General features: G+C 36.1%; 1 pseudogene; it reads left to right on the top strand.

Annotated features, from left to right (window-relative positions):
• The first annotated feature begins 1,279 nt into the window (after nucleotides 1–1,279).
• LOC122324347 overlaps nucleotides 1,280–18,310 on the top strand; it is a 52,236-nt pseudogene continuing 35,205 nt past the window's right edge.

Here is an 18,310-nt window from a genome sequence, read left to right on the forward strand (position 1 = left end):
TTGACTGAAAATCCCTTTAACTAAGCGTGAACTTATTTTATGAGGTGTACATTGAGAAATGTTTGTTCTATATGGGATGATAACAGAGGGCACGAGCGTCAGTGAGTGGCTCTTTGCCATGGCTTGCAGACAGTAAAACTAATTAGATCTCACAAAGAAAAAAACACTCCAAATTCATTGGAAAAGAAGGACACCTCTAGACCTTGATAAGATTAAGTGATTCGGCAATTTCTGAGCTTCACAAAAACCTTACTTTTACCAAATAAATGTTTTACTAGCCAAAGAACCAGAGAAGGAGCATTAATGAATTAAATATACAACACAATCAATGAGATACAGACAAATAATGAATTACACTTCATAGTCCATGTATACCGACTGTTGAATTTTGCATTGTGAAACACTTAGGTTAACGTTTATTTAATTAACATTTAAAAAATTTTTAAAATCACTTTAAAATCAAACAAAGCCCCCAGCACTGTCCTAGGATGCATTTAAACCGGCTCTTTTCTTCAGATCAATACAGAGGGGCACCCCCACCCCCTTCTCCAGTAAGTATTGTGCACGCGCATCCGTTTATTCAATGCGAACTGACAGCCCTACATAAATTTCTGTGATATCCAGAGTGAGAAATAAATATAATTTTAAGGAACCCAGAAAATCACAGTGGTTGAAACGGAATGTGACGATTATGTGCAAACTCTTCTCTAGACTACAAAGTAATCCTAACAGCCTATAATGCATAGACTGTTCAACAGGCTGATATATTCATGCTGACGGCTCGATTGAAACGATTTATGTTTTTTTTTTTAAAGCAATTTTATCAGATGAGAAATTCACAGGATTATTTAATTATCGTCGTGGACAACTAGGGACCGATGGGTTTTCAAGCTCTTTTTTTAACTTCTCTAAACAGGTCGACGCTTAGGCTACATAAATACTGAGCACCATGGACAGCGCTAAAACGTACGATCAATGATCTGACACGTTAATCGTGCGATGTGTCGTGCGACAGAACCGGGAAGGAGCGTCTGCGCTGCGGAGGTTTTTGTCCTCTTAACCTGGATGTTGCGCCCACTAATCCTCAGGAGAGCAGACGGACTTAGACGTCAGATGAGAAGGAGGTACACTAACATCAAAACGGTAGACTACAGTTCCACGGCACATGACGATTGTAATCGCCACACGGTGGAGCAAAGGGACGCCAAACTTTATTCCCACTTTTGAACCGATGAACCGAAGCAAAAGTTCAGCAATTGCAAAAAAAAATCGCCGTGCGTCTCATCCAACACTTAAAATCTTCTTCAAATAACTATCCTCTTTATGGATCGCAGTCTGTTGTCAAAACGCCACAGCACATTAAATGTTTTGCTCTCCCCCAGAAAACAATGCAGTGACTTTTGCTCAATGTGCGCTCAGAACGGATTGCGATGATTGCGTCCAACTCGAGCGCGATCAGTTGCAGGAGGGCGAACAGCGCGCTGTGCCTCAGTGCAGTGGAGGAACATTTGGAGGCGTCCTCCTCCTATCGCAACCTCAGTCCCACCGGCCACCTGCTCGTAGCGGTGACCTTGGGCTTCATCGGCACTTTCGGATTCCTCAACAACCTTCTGGTCCTCGTGCTCTTCTGCCGCTACAAGATTCTGCGGTCCCCCATCAACTTTTTGCTGGTGAATATCTGCTTGAGTGATCTCCTGGTTTGCGTGCTGGGGACGCCGTTCAGCTTCGCGGCGAGCACTCAAGGGCGATGGCTCATCGGCGAGACTGGATGTGTGTGGTACGGCTTTGCCAACTCGTTGTTAGGTGAGTGTTTTGGAGAATGAACTGCCTTGCTGCATCTACTGTAAGCTATGTTGTTCAGTTCGTCAGATGTTACGTTTTTTTCATTCAGTAAAGACCTCAACTGGAATCAATCGTTCAAAAACTGTTAATCAGTAGCTAAAGTATTCAGTTGCAAGTTTAGATTAACATGTAGCGATAATTAAACTCATATGACATTTTTGTGCTGCGGCAGCTTGTGCATAAAACAAAATAAACCACAGACGAGAAGCCTTTCAAACTAGTTTAAAAGACAAGTGTCACTCTTAAAAATGCTAGTTTCATACACTTTAGAAAACGTGCATAAATATAATACAAACTGTTTTCTGCAAAACTTGTAACACTCATTGGTGTTGAATTAGTCGAAATTTTTTGTAATATGTAAACAAAAAAATAATAATCAATAAATGTGTATACCGCCATTTCATTTTCTGGAATTAAAGAATCTAAATGTCACAGCTTTAATATAGTCCAAAAAGTGAAAAGCTCTTAGTGTTTTAAAGAATTTCATAGAAATGCAGTTTTGAATATCTTCTTACATCCATTACAAACAGACAGAGTCCACATCAGTTTCAGTACACAGACAGAATTGCAGCTTATAACTGCAGATGAGTCCGAAGGTTCTTGCTGGAGGCAGCAAATCTTATGCCCAAGTAAATTTAGTACCTTCAACTGATGTGATTCTCAGTCAATAGCTCAGTGATGAAACACCACTTGGATAGCAGCTTTCCTGTTTTTTTTGTGCTTGCCTACCTTTATCACAAATTAACTGAAATGAGACATGAAGCATTTGATGTTTTTCATAATTCAAAGATTTCGTTCCTCTCACAATGTTTGATTGATGTCATTTGTCTAGCAGATTGACTTATATTACTTATATTGTTGTTTTATTGATGCATGACTTCAAAAATGCAGTTTTGTCACAAATTTTGATTACTGTTTCAGTGAATGTATATTTTAGTAGATATCATTACAAATAAAATATTGGACAGTTATTAATGTGTACACTTCAGCCTTTGGGTTTGATAACTATTAGCACGTCTGTGAGCTTAGTGATTCAAAAATACCTTTTGGGTTGGAAAGTGAGGTTGTTATAGATAAATGCATTTTCAGTTTTTTTTTCTTTTCTTTTTTTAGAACGGCATAGTATCTTAGAATCATTCATCACTTTGAATCACAACAGTCACCACTGTGTTTTTCAGCATTCATTAACATTTGTTACATTAGAAGGGCATAGAACAGTGAAGATAATAACATTGATGTTGAAGATGTAACTCCTTATTTGCTAAAAAGGATCTGTTGTTCAGTCAGGAACACTAGTAAACTGTAATAAAATGTCATCAGCATGCAGTCACATACTTCAAATCCATTACTATCAATCCATTTAGTATTTGCGATGTTCAATGTTGCCAAAAGTGTGTGTTTGATTTCTCATGTCATGTTTCAGACTTAAAGTCCCCCTATTATGGATTTTTGAAAATGACTTTTCATGCAGTGTGTAACACATCTGTAAATGAAAACATCCTGCGTTTTACATTTAAAAGTGCACCATGTATAAAGTTATTGTATCTCAAAGGAGTCATTTTTTAAATGTCCCAAGCTGTTTCTTGTTGAAGAATTTGTGTTAAAATAAAACATTTGCAAATTGCAGGGACAAAAAATACCTCTTGGATGTATAAGTAGTATTTGTTCTGTGTTTATTTGTGTATATATTTATTTTTATTTTTTTTACATTTGATCAGATCAGATACCCTAACCATGCTAGAACCTCAGATTGTTTTGAAACCTCTTTGTTTTACAGTATGTCTAGAGAAGGATCACTATAGTTATATTCTCCGGTAAGTCTCTTCTGAGCAAAGAATGTTTTTCTTTTTTGGCATCACAAGGCTGCCAGTGAATGCTGCAGAGCAAGACAAATCACATTTGATTGCTTTGTTTTTGGGAAAATCACCTCTTGGCAGCTTAACATAGCCAGAATATTAGATTTTGAATCCACCTCAGTATGGCTTGAGATCTTATGCAATTTTTCAGATACTTACTATATCCTATTAATGTGTTATGTGGACAATTTATCATTAGAATAAGCAAAAACAAAAAAAAAAAATGGCTTCTTGTCTCATAAAATGTTTATGATTGTTGGTTTCATCTGGATTCAATTTGAAGAAAGTAATCAAAAAGTCATTTCATACTGCAGCACTGTGTTCTTGAGCATTGATCCCAGAGGAGCACTTTAAAAGTCTGACCATGTAGTGCATCAAAATTAAAGTTACATCTCTCCTTAACTTAGAAGAAATTAAATTAATGTCACCAAATGTGTTATTAATATGATTAATAATACCGAGGTTGCTGAGCATGATAAATATTACAATGGTAAACTACATAAACTAAAAACTATGTAATGTACATTAAGCACATCTATACATCAACAAAAGGATGTACATATGCATATTGCTACTTTATTCAATGGCCTCTATGTCACCTATATGTACATATACATATACAGTACTGTGCAAAAATGAAAAATGCTGTAAACAAAGAATGCTTTCAGAAATATAAATAATGATTGTTTATTTTTGTCAGTTTACAAAATGCAAAGTGAGCTTAACAAAAGAAAAATCTAAATAATCTTTTTGCCTTTAAACCAACATCAATTCTTATAGGTATACTTGCACAAAGGATTTTGTAGGATTATAGTTGGGTGTATGATCAACCAGTTATACCAAACAGGTGTTAATGATCATCAGTGTCACACGTAGGGTGAAACCCAGTCATGAACTGAAACAGAAACAGCTATGTAGGAGGCTTAAAACTGGGTGAGGAACAGCCAAACTCTGCTTCCAAGGTGAGGTTGTGAAAGACAGTTTCATGTCATATTAAGAATGAGCACAACAACAAGACACAAGGTAGTTATACTGCATCAACAAGGTCTCCCAGACAAGGTCTCCCAGACAGAGATTTCAAAGCAGACTGGGATTTTACGATGTGCTGTTCAAGCTCTTTTGAAGAAGCACAAAAAATGGCAATGTTGAGAAAATTAGACGCAGTGGTCGGTCAAGAAACCTTAGTGCAGCAGATGAAAGACACATCAAGCTTATTACCCTTCGAAATCGGAAGATGTTCAGCAGTGCCATCAGCTAAGAACTGGCAGAAACCAGTGGGACCCAGGCACACCCATCTACTGTCGGAGAAGTCTGGTCTTCATGGAAGAGTTGCAGCCAAGAAGCCATAACTCTGACATGGGAACAAGGCCAAGTGACACAAATATGCACGAAAACTTAGGAACTGGGGTGCACAAAAATGGCAGCAGGTGCTCTGGACTGATGAGTCAAAATTTGAAATATTTGGCTGTAGTAAAAGGTAGTTTATTCCTTGAAGGGCTGGAGAGTGGTACGATAATGAATGTCTGCAGGAAACAGTGAAGCACGGTGGAGGTTCCTTGACTGTTTGGGGCTGCATTTCCACAAATGGAGTTGGAGATTTGGTCAGGATTAATGGTGTTCTCAATGCTGAGAAATACAGGCAGATACTTATCCATCATGCAATACGATTAGGTAAGTGTATGATTGGCCCCAAATTTATTCTGCACCAGGACAACGACCCTAAACCCACAGCCAAAGTTATTAATAACTACCTTCAGCGTAAAGAAGAACAAGAAGTACAGAAGATCTGTGGTTAGTTTTCCAAGATGTTTAAAACAACCTACCAGCTGAGTTCCTTCAAAACTGTGTGCAAGTGTAGAAGAACTGCTGCTATTATGAAGGCAAAAGGGTCGTCACACCAAATACAGATTTGATTTAGATTTCTAATTACTTCTTTCACTGCATTTAGTTCATTTATTTAAAAAAAGGTTTAAAACTTCCATTTTGAAAGCATTCTTTGTTTACAGCATTTTTAACACCTGCACATTTCACTGCATATTGCACAATGTATAATTAAAATCAAATTTTATTTTGATTAAAATTTGATTGGTATATGTATAATGTATACCAATCAAATTTTTAATCCCCATTTTCATCGGGGACCAATGTTGTTTTGGTCTTTCATGGTATGCATAAAACTTTATTGTTCATATCATTTTTTCTATTTCAAAGAAGAACAAATAATGCAACAAGTTGAAAGGCTGAGTGTATCAGACCAGGTTCTTATAGCACTGTCAGTTCAAACTGTATGGCATTTCATTGCAGATTTGGCAAACTATCCATTGCATTTGAGATTTGGAGATTATTTCATTATCTGGTTTTATTTCAATGTGTTTTTTTGTTTAGCATTAAGCAATGTAGCTGTATCTGTTATGTTTTTGGACCAAACAACCGATCAAGGACGTTTAAGTTAAAATCCATTCACTACTAGAATTGCTAGAGCTTTTGTTCATGTGTCGTATTCAACACGAATCATCTCAAACAAAGTGTCACCATCATGTAGGAGATTCATTGTGCAGCATAAAAAAATTCATTGATTATAACGTAACTTAAATTTTTTTATGCACTTATCAGATGGCCATCTCAAATGGCCATCTGATAAGTGCATCTAGAGACTCAAGATCAAGATGTTTTTACTAGAATCTCAAAACTGGGGTATTTGGTATATACAGCATGGTGTAGTGGCTTAGTTAATGGATCAGCAATCGGGCTGTAGACGGATTATATTTCGAGTGAGCTTCATTGCGGTCATGCCCTTGAACCGGGTACTTCAGTTTATGTCATATGGCCTCCTTATCAAACCATCACACAGTCAGCTGAACTCAGTGTCCACAGGTTTGAATGTTGTCTTCCCTAATACTCACAAGAAGTAATGGTGATATTGTGGGAACTTGATGCTGAAAAATAATGAACAAGCCACGGAGATTTAATTGTTATAAAGACATCAAAGTATCTCAGGTCTGAGTTGACAGACCTGGAAATTAAAGTATTCAACACTAACAGATGTACACACAGGGATTTACCTTGATTACTTCATCAATTGCAGGATCTTTGCTAATTAAAATGTATACGTAACTGTGTGTTGCTCCAAATCAAATAAACGCTCTAGAGCCTAACCTCTGGAGAAACCTAAAGGGTTTAGTTCACCTAATAAAAAGATTTAAGATTTACATAATCTGATTTCAAAGTACAATGCATTAGTCATGTACACATTCTTGTCCATTAATCTGATTAATGAAGGAAAATGGAAAAAATGGCACAAGATGTTATGGAATTTTAGCTAATCCCAAGTCTTTTGACAGGTCAGTCCCAGGCTTGAAGGTTCAAATTACACACTACTTCTATCCACTTCACTGATAATAGAAATTCAGTAAGAGTAATAATAAAATGAATCTCAAACATTTGAATTTACTTCCTTCACATAAACATTTTGCCTCTGTGGTGCTACCAGAGACCTTCTGCTGTTAGTAGAGTAAATGGGAGACAGGATACAAGGTGAATAGTACATAAATTATAGACTTCAGCTTTAGGAGCTGGCTTGTGGATCACATGCACCTAAAACTGCACAACAAATAAAGAGTATGAATAAAAACTCAAAGACTTTCTTATCAGGAAACTCAACTGAACTTCAAAACGTTCTCATGGACATCTGAGCTGCTTTTTACCAGTCAGTACCAGTCTTTAAGTAATAGTAGGACATGAGTTCTGCCCTTCTGAATGAAGGATAGAGGGTTTACTATAATGGAATGACACGTTTAACTATTTAAACCTAAATCATATTGTAACATTATTGAAAAATGTCTTTATCTTTTCTGCAGGCATTGTTTCACTTATCTCTCTGGCCGTTCTATCATACGAACGCTACTGTACAATGATGGGCTCCACAGAGGCGGATGCCACCAACTATAGGAAGGTGGCAGGTGGGGTGGTAATGTCCTGGGTCTACTCTTTAATCTGGACTCTGCCCCCTCTATTTGGTTGGAGCCGCTATGGCCCAGAAGGCCCTGGGACCACCTGCTCTGTAGACTGGACAACCAAGACAGCCAATAACATCTCTTACATCATTTGCCTCTTTATTTTTTGCCTGATTGCCCCCTTCCTGGTCATTGTCTTCTGCTATGGTAAGCTGCTGCATGCTATTAAACAGGTGAGTGAAATTTTCATTTCATTGGTTATATGAAATTAGTTTTTCAACTAAAAATTTTGCATGCGCCCTTGGTAGTTCAACATTTGATTAAGGTTAGGATATTTGATATTTAGCAGCTGCTTATAGTCCGTTCGCTGCAGGGAGCATCCTAAGGGTTATGTTCCATGTTCAAGGGCACAGTGCTGGTAGGGGATCTCAAAAACTTTAGTCAGCATCTCTAAAGGAAACGTTGACCCCAAAATGAAAGTTGCTTTCATTCACCCTTCATGTTGTTTTGAACATGCGTATTTAGTATAATATAAAAGTAGATTACTGAAGAGTCTTTACATGGCTTTTCACATCTACACTCCATAACCAAAAAATACCTGAACACAATAAAATGGCCACAGAGGTATAAATGCAATTAATTACAGGATCTTTTCACTACATTTTTGAATAAGCATCTTTACTATTTACTCCACTACATTAGTAGCGAGGGTTGCAATTACACAATACATTTTATGCGTGTAACCTAGCTTTTCTGCAGCAGTTTATTTTGTCTAAAGTGATGCTGCCAACTACAGAGCACTAAAAGAATTATATCACTGTGCTCTTACTCACCTAAATTTGTCAACAAGGCTACTTTACGAGAATGTGGATAGCTGTGAATCACATGTTTTATACACCATCCAATCTCATGAAAGTGCACATGTTTATGGTTTGATTTGGTGTACAGTTTATATGCAGAAATTGACTCTCTCATGCATATGATATGCAGTGGGTAGGCTTAGGATTGTCGGGTAAATGTGTATCATATGTAGTCAAAAATGTATTACATGAACATCAAACATGTGCATATCATATGCATGCCAAAGTAAATTTTTGCGTAGTAATACCATAGTTTTACGTTTTTATTTGGCATACTATTTATATATATATATATTTTTACAGGGTCTTCATCTATAAGGTGACAATATTTATCTGTTATGCTCAAGAGAAATGCTTTTTTTTCAATTTTGAGTTTTTTTGGCTTCACAAATCAACTCGACAAATCAACTTGTTTTTGTCACATGCTCTCTGTGCATTGTCTTAGACTTTTAGGCCACTTCCCATCTCTCTGTGTTTACAGTCAGTTTGTAGTCCATTTGTTCTTCGGTTCTCCTTGATTAGTGTGTTTTGTTATTTTGTTAAGCTTGTTAGCCCCCTGTGTACCCCTAGCATTTGTTTAGTTCCTTGTTGAATATAACGGTTGCCTGTTTGCTGGTCATTCTGGTCTTTGATGGTTTTTGGTTTATTGTTTGTTTTAGTTTTTCATTTAAATGCTTTTAAAGGTGACATGTCATGAACATCTAAATTTTCCAGTTTTTAAGTGAAAAAATTGCATCTACCGAACAAGGAAACGTGAAAAAGATTAACCCAGTAATTTTGTTTTAGTAAGCCTTTTTCTGCAAGCCTCTGAAAACGTGTCTGATCTCACTTCCCTTGTGATGTTGCATAGGGATCTCATTAACCACCCCCTTAATCTGTGAGCTTCCACCCAAGTTGCCGTCATTTTGGTTACGTAATAGACAACTTTGTACCAGTTCAAATGCCATGGAGAAAGTATGAGCAGAACGTGATAAGAGAGCCTCTGGGGAGACAAGAGCAGTGGATTTATTGATTATTTAACATACAGACATAATTAACTAGCTGTTAATTTGTGTGATTTTAATGTAAACTTGTGTGTGAATGAGAACTTAGTTTACTACATGCCTTTGAAAGCCACTTTCTGTCCATGTCCTTCAGATGTAGTGCATCAGAAGGTATATCAGAAGTTTTAACAAAACAGTTGTTTTTAGCGGGTATGAGCTGTAATGGTGCAGGTCTATGCTGGAAAAGGATGCGGGAAGTAGCAGCTCATTTGCATTTAAAAAGACAGGCACAGATATTCTGCCTTTACTGCTTCCATTCAAAATAGGCATTTTCAAAATGATATAATTAATGATCTGTGGTGCATTTCGTGCTGAAATTTAACACATTCTGGAGACTCAGAGACCTATTGTATAAAGGGAATAATAATTCTCCTTCAAGTGCTTCTCTGAGCCTATATTTAGTGCAAGTCAATACTTAAAGGCACAATATGTAAGATTTTTGTAATAAAATATCCAAAACCACTTGCACAGTGTTATATATTTCATGCAGTTGTGTGCTTACCTTGTCTCAAAAGTTCTCTAGGTTTTGTAAATTCATAGAAATTCAGTATTTAAATAATGAACCATCCCTGGTCATCGTTGCCTATTAATGACACAAGTGTCCGCCTTTGAATACTATGGCAACACACATGGACAAATGTGGAAGTGACTCTTTTCCGTGTTGCACATTATAACCATTCACACACGAGTACAAGTGCTTAATTGTTTTTTGAAAATGTACATGCTCTTTGCTCGCCTTTTCTGTGCAATTTATTCTGTGGAAGGTACAGGTTTCATTCATTAAATCCAATTCATTACATCAACCGTGAATATGAATCGTTTCATATATTACAAATAATTAATAGTGAAAACAATGTCTTTTTCTTTTTTTATTGTGGCTAGATAACTTTAAATTCTTTTTTACATCAGTGCTTACGAATTCAAAATTTAATTTAACAATTCAGCAAATCACTTTGTTTGTTAAATGTCCTTTAACTGAACCAAACTCTTCAACTTGGAATATTGCTTGCCCATCTCAGAGGGTAATCACTTTATTAATACACTGTGTGTATTTGTGTTCACTGTGTGTGAAAGCTTTCAATTTCGAATACTGCTTATCAGACATTTCTGAATAATACATGGCAATGCTTGTCTTTTGATGTGTTGTATATCAGTAATGACTTCATATTTGGTTGCATTTTAGTTTGCTGGAATGGAGAGTGCTTGGATAAAAGATGAGAAATGAAGTGCAAATTGCGTGTGCTGACCACTGACCCACAGAGGATAGGATAATAATGTAACAGTTGTTTAACTGCTGGTTAGCTTATTGTAACAACCTATTTTAACTTACTGCTGTCACTGTTTTCAGCATGCATGAAAACGTATATTCTACAATCACTGACTGACAGCTGAGATGTAAAATGTTAGCAATGAAGTTACTCTTAGTGGTGTAAAACAGAATCCTGTAAGATTGAAAAACTATATCCTGCAGAGTTAAGCACCACCCTCAATAAAACAAATCAGAGCAAGCTAATCAATGTCTTCCAGGTTACTAGAAACATCCAGGCAGGTGTGTTTGGACCGGATGAAGCTGAACTCTGCAAGCAGCTTGTCTTCTAAGGGGTTGTCTGCATGATACTGTTTTCAATTAAAGATGGAAAACTTTATGCATGTGGGAAAACAATCCTATTATAGTTCTGTGTAAATATCAATAATTAAGATGTATTTAAATTTAGTTTAAAGATAATTTAATTGTGGTTGTCAAATGTTTCTATTTTTATTTTTTTACATTTTATTTACATTGACTACTAGCAAATCAGGAGAATAATGTGCAGACAGACAGTAGAAGGAAAAGGAAACGAAACGAAAAGGACGTGTGGCCCATATTTAGAATTTGAGCTCTGCATTTAAGCCATCCAAGTGCACACAAACAGCAGACACACAGTGAACAGACACACACACACACACACACACACTCCCAGAGCAATGGGCAGCTGATGCTGCAGCACCCTGGGAGCATTTGAGGGTTCGGTGCTCTTCTCAAGGGTCTCATCTCATTCATGTTATTGAAAGGGGAGAGTATGCTGGTAATTCACTTCCCCCACCAAGTCTGACTCTTTAACTATTAGGCCACGGCCGCCTTAGAAGAAGTGGGAGGGGGAGTATAACATTATTCCAATAATACTTGCAGTAACTAGGAAACAAATCACTTTAAATGAGTGTGGTGAGTAGAATATAGAGCAGGAAAATATCTATAAATGTCTATGAATGTACATGCAAGTTGATATTCTTTGTTGAGCTGCAGGTATATTACTGCAAAACTGCCTTAGCTTTATATATAGTATATGTGTGTGTGTGTGTGTGTGTGTGTGTGTGTGTGTATGTGTATATATATATATATATATATATATATATATATATATATATATATATATATATATATATATATATATATATATATATATATATATATATATATATATATATATATAATAGCTATACCTGTATAACTATTACTTTACCACATTACCATCTGCCACATTACCATCAACTAGCATTTCAAGATTCCTGCAGCTACAGGCAAAATGCTGCTCCTAGATATTTTATTTATTAATTTACATACGTCTGCACTCTGTAGACAAATGTAACAGTGTCCTCCCTTGTTGCAGAGAGCACACTAATAAAGCAGACTAGCTGATGGTGTTAAATTCCCAGTTTAATAAAGTTTTTTTGCTTTGCCTGTATGTTGCAGCGAGAGCAAAACCAATTAATCTGCTTTAAATTAGACAACTAATTCTCTGGCTTATCATAAAAAAGTAATCAATTATAAAAAAAGTTCTTATGATGAGTTCAGGGCTACTGAGCCTCTTTTTCAGCATAACATACTGTAAATGCGACCTTTACGAATATGGAATACAGGCATATCTCTAAATGACAATTTTCTATAGCCGCAAAGCAAGACCATTTTCCAAACCCTTGGAAAATCTTGTCATTAGTAACTTTCGTGGAGAAGCTGGGTGACTGTTATATAAGTTTACACACTACTTGTTTTGTTTGCATGTTGGCTGTTGATGTTAAGTTCACACAAAGTGTTGACATGCACTCAGAACATTGTGTTATATGTGTGAGAGATATGTGAAAATACATTAAGTTCTTTAATTAGCACGGTCAGCTGGCTCAGAAACGCAAGCGGACAAACTCTGTGTCTCTTGATCTCTTTCATTCTTTTCTTTCATCTCATGTGATGGGAGTTGATTCTCCAGCTTTTCACATTTAAAAATATTCATGTGCATCAGATTCTTAGCAGTTTTTGGTGATGCAAAAATGTTGGGTTAAATGCGACTTAGTGCTGGGAAAAATATGGACAAACTGCTTGTCCGTATTTAACCCAGCGTTTCTTTTTTGGACCGTATGTACACATTGTATGTGTGCATATTTATTGTATGTGTATGTACACATATATTTTAATTCATGTAATAATTAATCCAAAACATCCCCTCAAAATGACATATTTTCCTATTATGTAGTACCAGTGGAAGGTCTGGTAAATAAAGTGGCCAGTATTTTACATCATAATATTGTTCTTGATGTCTGATATTAAGTTCTCCATACATTAAGTTTGGCAGAAGTGTTATTTTTGAGATCAGATGTACAAATCTTTTTTATGGTAAACATCAGGATCAGGAAAAAATATTTTTATTAATGTGTTTCCTGGAGATGTCTATGATTAATATAATTTTGCATCTTGTACTGTATAATATTTACATCTTATTTTAGTTCTGATTTATGTTCTCTGCGTTGACTCTTGTTTTGACATCACCTCAATCACTGTTTACATGAATATTTTAGTTTGATTATAACCACAGAGATCTAGTAGCTGTTTAAGCATGCTTTCTAAACCATCAACTTGACATTTTCAGCAGCTTTTAAAATAATCTTCAATGCTTGTGTGGGCAGTACAGCTGTCTAATGCCTAATGTGCTGCATTCCAAATAGAAAGTACAATATAAAGATAATTCCTTTATTATGTGCAATTGTTTAAAGGTCCCATATTGTCAAATCTGAAATTACCTTTTTTATGATAAGTGAGGTCTAGGGGCTATGTAACTACCATATAAGTCTCAAAATGCTCAATCCACAGTAAACTGCACATACCCTGCATAATGTAGCTGTGATTTTTCACGAGCTGCTGAGACTGCTGTAAAAGTATGACGTCCGATCTACTCAGTCACTGCTTTCAGTTATCACCCAAACACCGCCCTCCATCCACGACATTACTGAGCAACAACAACACAGAAACATGTTGAAAAGGTTACCTTTAACACACATAATTAGATTGACTGACCTGAAACATTACACGCTCACTCCTAGCATGGACGATCTGACTACGATCATAGTAATGATTGCTACTATGAGGTGAATCAAATCTAACATGTATAGTAAAGACAAACTTACCTATTAGTCATGTATTATTTAGTATTATACATTTCAGTTTCAGCTATTTTTACAGCTATGTTATTATTTCAGATACATTTAATCACAACAATGCATATACAGTTACACATGATTGTATATAAGTCGTGAGAAGAAATAAGACTTTAGATGCACCTTTAACAACAGGCAATAAAAACTAATTAAAAGACAATACTTTATTGAACTGTTTCTGATAAGAAGAAAGCAAACTCCAGCATTTTTGGTGATCGATTCTGTCCAGTCCACCCGTTTTATAGATTTTAACCAGGGCTATGGTCAGTTCTGAAACAAAACTCCAAAAAGTTGTACAATATGGGAACTGCTGTAAGGTGCTGTAAGCATTTTTTGTTTTGAATAATGCACAAAAATGTCCCTACCACTTGGCAGATATTCATGATATTGGCTGAAATTGGTGTGAATTTCTGTGATATTTTTTTTTCTTTAACATGGCCCTGTAAACAGAAAAATAGAAATGCCTTTGGATTTGCTGACGGTGGATTGTTTTTGAAAAGTGAGGTTTGCAGAAAGAGTGTGTTTAAAGCTGGCTGAAAAATGGCTGAAATCACCTAAAACATTTTTAATATGAACAAAAAGCTCTTGATAGAGCGTGTTGGGAGTATGTGGTAACTGTAATCTGTTACAGTTAGTCAAAAAAAAATTTAATTACAGTTACTTGAATTAACTGTTTTAGTGAAAGGCATTAGATGACAGCGTTTCCTGCCATAGCTATATGCAAAGATTTGATTTCAAAACAGTATCAAATGCTAAGCTATATCTCGGTATTATTTTTAAATCTGTGTTTAACTTTAGAATGATTACTAAAATAGAGGTGTAACATATTTGGATTTTTTTTGTTAATTGTCTTATTGTGTTCAGGTGTGTCTAGTTTATTTAGTAATTTCCAGTGTGTATATAAGTTCTAGTTTGCTTCTGTTTAATCATCTGTTCTTGTCTTTACTACATGTGGTAATAGTCAGTGTGCCTGCTTGCAGTGTTCTTGTTTAGCTCATTAGTGGAAGATTAAAACTGTTAAAGGTATTTTCTCGTTGAGTGCTCTTTCCTAAACCACAATGCGCGACACTGATTTTGTGGTTGCTGTGCGTTACAATAAAATGATTATAATCTTAATTCAAATGATGAAGGATTTTAAAAGTCTGACAGTAATCAGTGTTAATGATTAAATGTTCAAAAAATTTAAAAATCTGAAATTTACATTTATAAAAGTAATCAAATGTAACTCGTTAATTTGCATTAAAGTAATTGAAATAGTGACACTACCAATTAAATTTTAAATGAGGTAACTTGATTTCTACTAACATGGAAGTAATGTCATGGTCTGCTAGTTTTCATAATGATCATTGATCATTGTTGATTCACATGAATCACCGTATTATATAGCAAGATATTTATAATGCAACCACAGAATGTTCGTTCTACTTATCATAATGTGGCAGAAAAATGCTCAGTGTACCCAATATCTCATATCACTTGTGTCACGCTACCAAAATGACTAGGCATGTTTCAGAACACGGGGGTCTAGAGAAACGTGCTTGTCAGAAGAGGCTGGGGATGTGTAGATATAATTTCTAATTAAAAAACGATTGTACCGGTGCATGTTTCACATCAGTCTGGTGAGCACAGCCATCGGGGCCTGCATTGGTGTGATTCAGCAGTACTTTGAGAGACAGCTCAGTGTAGGACATGACAGAACTCTGAGTTTGGCCTCAGGTGCTGGATGTGTTCATGGGCCTACAGAGACATTGGATGGACCAGTTTGGACATTATCAGTCCTGCTGCAGCTGTGTGGAGGTTACAGTCTGGGCAGCTCATTGCCTTGGGCGCAGACTTCTTGCACACAGATACAAAACCACACATGCTTTTTACAGCCTGAAGACTAACACTCCAACCTACAGGAGAGAAAAAAGCTGTGTATAAAGAGAAAAGGATACAAGTGCTCTTGTTGGTAATTCTCTGCTGAACCAAAACTCTGTGTGGATTTTATGTAGCTTTGATTGGATTTGATTAGGTATGAACTACAGCTAATATTACAGCATTTCTAAGTACGACCGTGTAATAGAGGCTTGTAAACTCAGTAAGTGGCATTCTTAGGCTTCCCCTGCATAAGTTTACGTTAACCCTGATTGGTGAAAGAAACATGTAATTAGCCACCTCCATAGCTCAATGCGTTGCTTCTCATGATTACTTAGCACCTTTCGGATTGTAGAGTGAGATTGAGCCTAAAATTATTTGCAGTGAAGTGCAGTATGTGTGTGTGTTATTCATGCTTGAAGAACATATTCTCCTTGTTAATTGTACCAGGCAGAATGCGCAATCAGGAGTCATTAGTAAGCCTTGAAATATCTGGCCCACCTTTTTCCTGTCCTGGAGTGCGTTTTCTAAATGCAACTGGGGTTACAAGTTCTGTAGCGTTCAGTAGAACTTGTGACTATAGCACTGTAGCACATACAAGCATGTTATCATAGGTGTTACACTGTATATTATGTCATAGCTTGTTGAATAGTCTGCATAGTAGATATGTATAAACACGCAGCAATTTGGTATGCACTATAATAAAATCATCATAAAATATTGTAAAATGTATTTGTAAACATTTTAACATTTAACACTATATGTGAATGAAATTAATGTTCAATAAAGGTTGGTTTAAAGCACCTAATTACTAACACTTCCCATTTTCTGTGACCTGATTTAAAGTGAGAACTCTTCACTTAATGTTATCAATTTACAATTCAAGTAAATTGCAAGGCAGAACCATAAACTCATGTAATGTATGCACAAAAGAAGTTGAAAAGAGAGATCTGCTGAGATCCGAGGATCTTTGGTTGAATGGAAAGTCAAGGCTGCAAGACCTGGCGCAAATTCACATCTTTTCCTTGTCCCACAGAACAGCAGTAGCCGGGGTGCCGTTTCAGAAGGTGAGAAGTAGTGAGATGTGGAAGAGACCAAAAAAAAGATAACTGAGGTGGGGCATTGGAGTGAGGCCTTTTAAAATCTGTGACCTCTTTTGGGTTAAGCCAACTTTTGGAGATTTTTATGGCTCTTTGTCTCTAAGCATAGTAATTTGCATATGCACTGGATTGGAAGTTGATAGTCAAGTAGTAAAGATTCTTAGAGCTTATACGTTTCAACATATAATATAAACTCTCAGTTAGATCATGTAAAAACGAGTCATTCAAGACCAAACACGGCATAAATGAGGTGATATTAACTAGTGTTCTATCAGAAACAAACATAAAAGATAACACAATACCAAAGACAGTTACATAAGAACAATAACAACATACACAATGACCTGGGCATATGCATTATAGGAAATCCATGGACAAGTTGTCTAGGAGATAATGAAAGGAGCAATTTCCCATTGCAGTTTGTGTCTGTTTTAGAGAGAATTAGTGGGAAGGGAGATTCTCTCTACATACTTTTAGGTCATAAAGTTTATCTGATCTGGCAGAGGTGTCCTGGTTACCATGGTAATCGGGGGCCTGGGGTCATTCAAAGACATACTGGCAGTTTGTGTATTAGGTCAGGGGTCTGTGATACTTAATCTAATGCAAAATGAAAAATCTGTCTGATTGGTTCAAATGCTACGCTGTCAAGTAAAAAGTAATAGCATTTCTTACTCTTGAATAATTCTGTGTTCACGTCTTAATCATTAAAGTACTTTTAGAAGGTTGTCAGAGGTTTTTTAACCCTCATGCCATGTTAGGCATTTGTTCACATTTCAAAATCATGTTTTCAAATCATGTTAATTATGGCATGTCTTTTGTTTTGAAGTGTTTATAAGGTGTGTCTGAAAGCTTAGACAGCTGGCATGTTTTCTCACCATAATTCACTGTCAAAAGAATGTGAAAATTTTCTATTTCCATGTCAAACAAACTATTTCCATGTCAAATTATTTTCAATGTCAACAGTAAAAACAAATCAATGCAAGTGCAGAAAAAAGTCCAGTATAAGTCTCTGGAATAACGTAATGGTGGGTGACAGTGATATGCGCATCTTACATATGCTGAATAATAATAATAATGCGTTTCAACATACAGATACAAGTTTAAAAGCTGATACCATTAGTGCACTAAAAATCTGTCACTCATGAACCATCCAGCTTTTGCACTAGTTTAGCTAAAAGTGCAGGCTTATCTGCATCAATACCAACACCAGCTGATTTTGTATTGTCTGATCAATAACTTCTTAATGAGTGAACGCACAAATATTTCTGAGTTTTTGATGTTACGATTTCATTGTCATATTATGAGTGCAGCTCTGAGTACATTTTTTATTTTTAT

This window comes from Puntigrus tetrazona, chromosome 2 (genome assembly GCF_018831695.1).
Source record: "Puntigrus tetrazona isolate hp1 chromosome 2, ASM1883169v1, whole genome shotgun sequence".
Taxonomy (NCBI): domain Eukaryota; kingdom Metazoa; phylum Chordata; class Actinopteri; order Cypriniformes; family Cyprinidae; genus Puntigrus; species Puntigrus tetrazona.